This window comes from Ahaetulla prasina, chromosome 5 (assembly GCF_028640845.1).
Source record: "Ahaetulla prasina isolate Xishuangbanna chromosome 5, ASM2864084v1, whole genome shotgun sequence".
In the NCBI taxonomy this organism is placed as follows: domain Eukaryota; kingdom Metazoa; phylum Chordata; class Lepidosauria; order Squamata; family Colubridae; genus Ahaetulla; species Ahaetulla prasina.
This window is the reverse complement of record NC_080543.1, coordinates 120,232,604-120,239,176: the sequence shown is the minus strand read 5'-3', so window position 1 is coordinate 120,239,176 and position 6,573 is coordinate 120,232,604. Positions and strand designations below refer to the sequence as shown.

Genomic DNA, 6,573 nt, shown 5'->3' with positions numbered 1-6,573 from the left:
TCCCGGGCTTCGCCACACTGACAGCTCCACTTACCCAGCTCCTCAGGAAGAAGGTTGCATTCCGGTGGGGTCCCCCGCAGCAAGAAGCATTCACAGCCCTCAAGAAAGCCTTCGTCACGGAACCCGTCCTGAGGCATCCCGACCCGCTCCGGCCTTTTGTGGTGGAAACGGACGCGTCAATGTGGCTCTGGGAGCGGTGCTGCTACAGGCTCCGGCGAATGGCGGCACACTTTTCCCTGCGCTTACTACTCCCGGAAACTCAACCCTTCCGGCGCAACTACACTATCTGGGAAAAGAGTTGCTGGCTATCAAGGCTGCATTCGAGGCTTGGCGACACCATCTGGAGGGCCCGACATCAGGTGGAGGTCGAGCGGACCATCGGAATCTCGAGCACCTCACCACAGCTCGGAAGTTGAACCAGCGGCAGATCCGGTGGTCGTTGTTTTGCCGGTTCAACTTCCGCGTGACCTACATTCCCAGCGGTCACAACCGGAGGGCGGATGCCCTGTCCCATAAGCCAGAGTACCTCTGCGCCAAGGACCCCTTCCTCCACGGACAGTGCTGCCGGCAGAAGCCTTGGCCGCAGCACGGAGCCAGTGGACTTGCGGGCCCAGGTGCGAGGCGCAGCGCCAGGACGCCTGGTCGCAGCAAAGGAGAGCGGAGGTGGGCCCCACGTCTCCTTGGACCTTGGAGGAGGACTTACTCAAGTTTGGGCGATTATATGTGCCCACAGGACCACTCCGAGCCCTCGTCATGACCCAGTGCCACGACAACCCTGCAGCAGGACATTTTGGGTTCTTCAAGACCCTCCACCTGGTGACACGGACCTTTTGGTGGCCCAGTGCGGCATGATATACATGCCTACGTGACATCCTGCGTACCGTGCCGGCAAGCCAAGACCGCCACGGGGCCCCTCCCGGCTCCTCCAGCCCTTGCCGACACCCGACAGACCCTGGGGCGATCTCTATGGATTTCCTGACAGACCTGCCGCCGTCCTCTGGGTTCACCACGGTGCTGGTGGTGGTGGACATGCTCACCAAGATGGCACACTTCATCCCATGCCGCGGACTGCCCACAGCCGCAAAAACGGCCCGTCTCTTTCTGCAGCACATCTTCCGCCTCCATGGTCTACCGGACAGGGTGGTTTCGGACCGCGGAGTTCAGTTCACAGCTCCGCGTTGGAGGTGCAGGTATGTCTGTCGTCATCGCACCATCCGGAGACCGACGGGGGTACAGAGAAGGTCATCGGTATACTGGAACAGTATCTCCGTTGCTTCATCAACCAGCAACAGGACAACTGGGCCGACTACCTGTCCCTGGCGGAGTTTGCTTTTAACAACTCTCAGCACACCTCTACTCAGATGACCCGTTCTTTGCCAATGTGGGGTACCATCCGCTCTTCCTCTGGCACCACGGACTCTCCTGTTCCCGAACGCAGACCTTCCTGACGGAATTGCATGCGGTCCAACAGTTGGTACGTCAGCAGCTGAATCGGGCAAGGAGGACTACAACGGTCCGCCGACCGCTCCCGACGGGCAACGCCCCGCTGGCAGTTGGAGACCGGTGTGGCTCTCCACCAAACACCTCCCGTCCGACCGCCCGGTAAAGAAGTTGGACCACCGATTCATCGGCCCGTTCCCTGTCGAGGCAGTCATCAACCCGGTAGCCTACCGCCTGACCCTGCCACGATCCATGCGGGTCCACCCGTTTTCACGGTCCCTTCTGGTTCCTGAGGCCACACGAGTCCCCTTGGTGCCCAACAGCACCCGTCACTGTCGCTGAGGACGGATCTGAGGAATCTGAAGTCCACAGCGTCTGAGACTCTCGCTGGCTAAAGGTCGTTTCCAATATTTGATCGCGTGGAAGGGATACGGGACTGATTTCTCCTGGGTAGATGCCTCCGGCGTTCATGCCCCTGACCTGGTGCAGGCCTTCCATGAGCAGAACCCAGCCCGACCGCATCCCGATCGTCAGCCCGGGGAAGGGCCCTGCGGTGAGGATAGTGTTGTGACCCAGGTTCCTGGACCCAGACTCCTGGACTCGGATGATTCAGAAAATGAGGAGAAGACCTGGCAAGCCCTGCTTCTCTTGAGCCCTCTCCTCCTGGCACCCACTCAGAGGGAGGGGCCGGCAAGGCCTGATTCTCCCGGCCTTCTTCTGATTTGGCAACGCCCCGCTGGCAGTTGGAGACCGGGTGTGGCTCTCCACCAAACACCTCCCGTCCGACCGCCCGGTAAAGAAGTTGGACCACCGATTCATCGGCCCGTTCCCTGTCGTGGCAGGCATCAACCCGGTAGCCTACCCACCGGCCCTGCCACGGTCCATGCGGATCCACCCGTTTTCACGGTCCCTTCTGGTTCCTGAGGCCACACGAGTCCCCTTCGGTGCCCAACAGCACCCGTCACTGTCGCTGAGGACGGATCTGAGGAATCTGAAGTCCACAGCGTCGAGACTCTCGCTGGCTAAAGGGTCGTTTCCAATATTTGATCGCGTGGAAGGGATACGGGACTGATTTCTCCTGGGTAGATGCCTCCGACGTTCATGCCCCTGACCTGGTGCAGGCCTTCCATGAGCAGAACCCAGCCCGACCGCATCCCGATCGTCAGCCCGGGGAAGGGCCCTGCGGTGAGGATAGTGTTGTGACCCAGGTTCCTGGACCCAGACTCCTGGACTCGGATGATTCAGAAAATGAGGAGAAGACCTGGCAAGCCCTGCTTCTCTTGAGCCCTCTCCTCCCTGGCACCCACTCAGAGGGAGGGGCCGGCAAGGCCTGATTCTCCCGGCCTTCTTCTGATTTGGCAACGCCCCAAGAACAGTTTTGGAGGGACGCAAGGTTACGAAGGCTTGATCGGCGTGCGCAGCAGCGGAAGAGTTGGGACAAAGCCAAGTCATAATTGTCATGCAGTGACATCTGCAGAGACTATAAATAGGAGGCGGGACTTCCTGGTTTTTTGTCTCGGACAAAACAATGAATTTGGCGCAAGCTAATTCATGGAGGGAAGAATATATTCGTGAGTAATTCTGGCCTTATCTATAATTTCCTCGTTATCTCCAGAAACTTGGCAGGCCCGTGGGTAGACGTGGCCAGGACATGTATCTATGTAAATAAAAGGAAAAAAAAGGAAGGCCTCTGACGGACTCTTTGCTGGGAGTATTGGGGGAAGGGAAACAGAACATAAACTATAATTTGTAGAGCAATTTACCTTTCCTCTATGTATACACAAACAGAATTCGCCAAATAAATCTCAACAGCACTCGAGAGAACACAATTGCAGCAAGACCCAATTAAGCTGGGAATTATGCTTCCAGTCTAAAACCCCTCTATTCAGAAATTAAGCCTAGAAAGAACTGTAATGTTATATATTTGTAAAATTTTACTTAGGAAAAGCTGATGTAATTTTGTTTGAAAATTATAGGCTTATTACTTGCATTCTTTTATTTAATAAAAAAAAATCTCTTTGGGAATGCAGAAACAGTCTATTTCTAAGTATCAGTTTACATACCCTGCTGTGTGGCTACCAACTCAAATATGTTCTGAAGCAGGGGTCTCCAACCTTGGTCCCTTTAAGACTTGCAAAGCTGGCTGAGGAACTCTGGGAGTTGAAGTCCACAAATCTTAAAGGGACCAAGGTTGGAGACCCCTGTTCTAAAGAGAGGAACTGAGTTTCAGATGGTGCAATTTTACTGGGGCAGATACATCTTCAAAAGTAAGTGATCAACCACTGCCTGTTTCTCCAGCTTTGGAAGTACTAGCTACATCCTGACTCTATCCCAAGACTGCTCCCAGATTCATTGTCAAGGGGTCGTCTTGAATTTTAACAACCATTTTTTGCCTTCCGTCACTTTTCAGATATTGTGGTTTGTTCATCATCACCTGAGAATTGTCTGGAGAACAAGACAGTTCACACCCTAATCTGAGCCTGAGCTTGCCTTAAGAGTAATTACAAAATCCAAATTAGGACAACACAGCCAAGTTTGGATTTAATTTAATAAGTAATGCTGTTTATAAGAATCCACTGGAAAACAATGTTTGCTATTATAATTTATAGTCGTTCTCTAATTGTGGGTGTGTTTGCATATGTCAAAAACATTACCAGAAAAGTGGTTTTTAAAAAATACAACATTAATTTAAAGATTTCCGAACTTAAATTGTTGAACCATTTCTAGGACCATAAAAATGATACAAATTCCATTTGTTTGGCTCTGTAGTGATGCTGACAGCTATTCATGCCAGTGAAACCTAGAAGGCATCAGCAAGTATTAACAAGAGTCTTTGACACCTTCTAACAAAGATGCCTTTGTTGAATCCTAAAGATTCAATATTTTGACCATGAAGAAGTGCTCCAAAAGGATTTTTCCTGCGAATTACATAACATAACAGCTCCCAAGAGACTCCGACTTATAGGTCATATACTCCATATGAAGAATGACTGAATTCCCAAGATGGCAATGAGATGGATCCCCGTGATGCCAAAGGAACAAGAGGACACCCTTGAAATACAGGGCGAAGAATATTCATAGACGACTTAAAAGATTTTAAACATCACATGGGACGATGCTGATGTACTCACCCATATCTGACATTACTGGAGATCCCTTGCTGCCCAATATGCTACACAGGCATGGGAGGATCTAATGAGACTCAACCAGTGCGCACAGAAAACAAAGCAGATTTTATTATACTTGAGAAATCAACACTATGACAATTGAAAGACACTGTGGTCTTCCTCTTCCTGATAACCTTTTCTTTTTAATTTTTTTGTTTCATTACTGAGTATCTAAATAATCTAGCTTTCCCATAACTGGAAAAGTAACTGCAGCTAAGGGAAACAATGACAATTTTCAGATTAGATGTATCCACTGATTTTGATAGCCAAGTAAGGATCTGAAGCACTGTTTCCGTATCCAAGACAAACACAAGGAGAGAGGAATTTTAGGAGCTGGGGAATAGAACAGAAAATAATAGAGTTTGAAGGGACCTTGGAGGTCTTCTAGTCCAACCTCCTGCTCAAGCAGGAGACCCTATACCATTCCAGAGAAGGGGCCGTCCAGTTTCTTCTTAAAAATCTCCAGCGATGGAGTAGCCACAACTTCTGAAAGCAACCCGCTCCACTGGTTAATTATTTTTACTGTCAGGAAATTTCTCCCTAGTTCTGGGTTGCTTCTTTCCTTGATTAATTTCCAACCATTGCTTGGCCACTCCAGCCTCCAGATCATCTTTACTGCTCTTTTCTGCACTCTTTCCAGAGCCTCAACAGCTTTTTAATAATATGGCAATCAAACCTGGATGCAGTATTCCAATTGTGGTCTTACTAAGGCTTTATAAAGCAGTACTAATATTTCTTGATGATCTTGATTCTATCCCTGTTAATGCAACCTAGCATCACAAGCAGAAATGGGGGGGGGGAAAAGGGTGCTTGAATCTGCCCATCTAAATTTTTTAATTACATAAACTATTTTTCTATAGCATGCATATTAAGTATGAAAAATAATCTGAAGATATACTGACTTGACGTAATAGCCCATAAAGCTGGATCTGTAATTTTCCTTCATTGCAAAAATCAAATCAAACTACAAATTAAACTTCTGATGCTTGCTATTTCTTTCACTGGAAGAGTAGGGAACATGTTTTAATGCATCCCTAAGGAAAATCCAAGACACATTAGAAACAAATATTAAACACACAAACAACATATTGTTGTGTATTTACGGTTATTTTTAGGTACTCTGATTAATCTATGATCTTCTTTAATGAATCTGGGGAAGTTTTGTGCAACTCTGCCTTTTTCTCTTATTTTCTATCACAGATACTGTGATGATGAGATGATAATCTATCTCATGAGAACGATTGGGACAACTTTGCCATCAGCTAAAAGTTAATTTCTTCTTCTTATAGTAAACGCGCTTTGCAGGACCAGATTAAGTGACAGCTTATCTTTCGGCATCCTGGTTATCAATTAAAGTTTCAGAGGAAGAAAAGAAGAAGAAAAAACTCCTCTTGAACATCCATAGCGTTTTGGAGTGTGCTAAGTGGAAAAAGTGTTTTTAGTTGCTTAATAAGGAATAAAAATGAAGGGGCCTCACACTCCAACCCATCAATCAAAGAGATTGTGATTAGAACAATGAAATTAGATTACAAATGTGATTAGAACGAGAACCTACTAGAAAGGTTCAGAGTGAGAAGTCACCTAGTGCTCCTTTATTGTCTCACCTGCAAAATGTTGTCAAATTTTGACTTCTCTTTAATTTCTGGAAGTGGACGTGGAACATCTATTATTATTTTTAAAAACACTTAAGATTTTAAATAATTTCTACATGAGGAATTGTTAATTGAGATTGCCTATGTTACTTGCAGCCCATCCCTCCTCCAATTTAATTAGCATTTAGTCATAATCAGCTATACAACTAAGACAGTGATAACTACTACCCCAAAGCTAGTACGGTAATCTAGATAGAAGAATGTACATAAACATCACAACAAAGAGCAACAAAGATGATTAAAGGGCTGCAGGCTAAAATATATGAAGAATGGTTGCAGGAATTGGGTATGTCAAATCTAGTGAAAAGGACTAG

The 6,573-nt window shown here is 47.5% G+C and overlaps 1 long non-coding RNA gene across 1 annotated transcript; it reads left to right on the top strand.

Annotated features, from left to right (window-relative positions):
- Positions 1-3,182: 3,182 nt before the first annotated feature.
- LOC131199201 (uncharacterized) lies at positions 3,183-5,403 on the top strand. Its single transcript, XR_009155295.1, has 2 exons — positions 3,183-3,545; positions 3,657-5,403. It is a non-coding gene; the product is annotated as an uncharacterized LOC131199201 (long non-coding RNA).
- Positions 5,404-6,573: the final 1,170 nt, after the last annotated feature.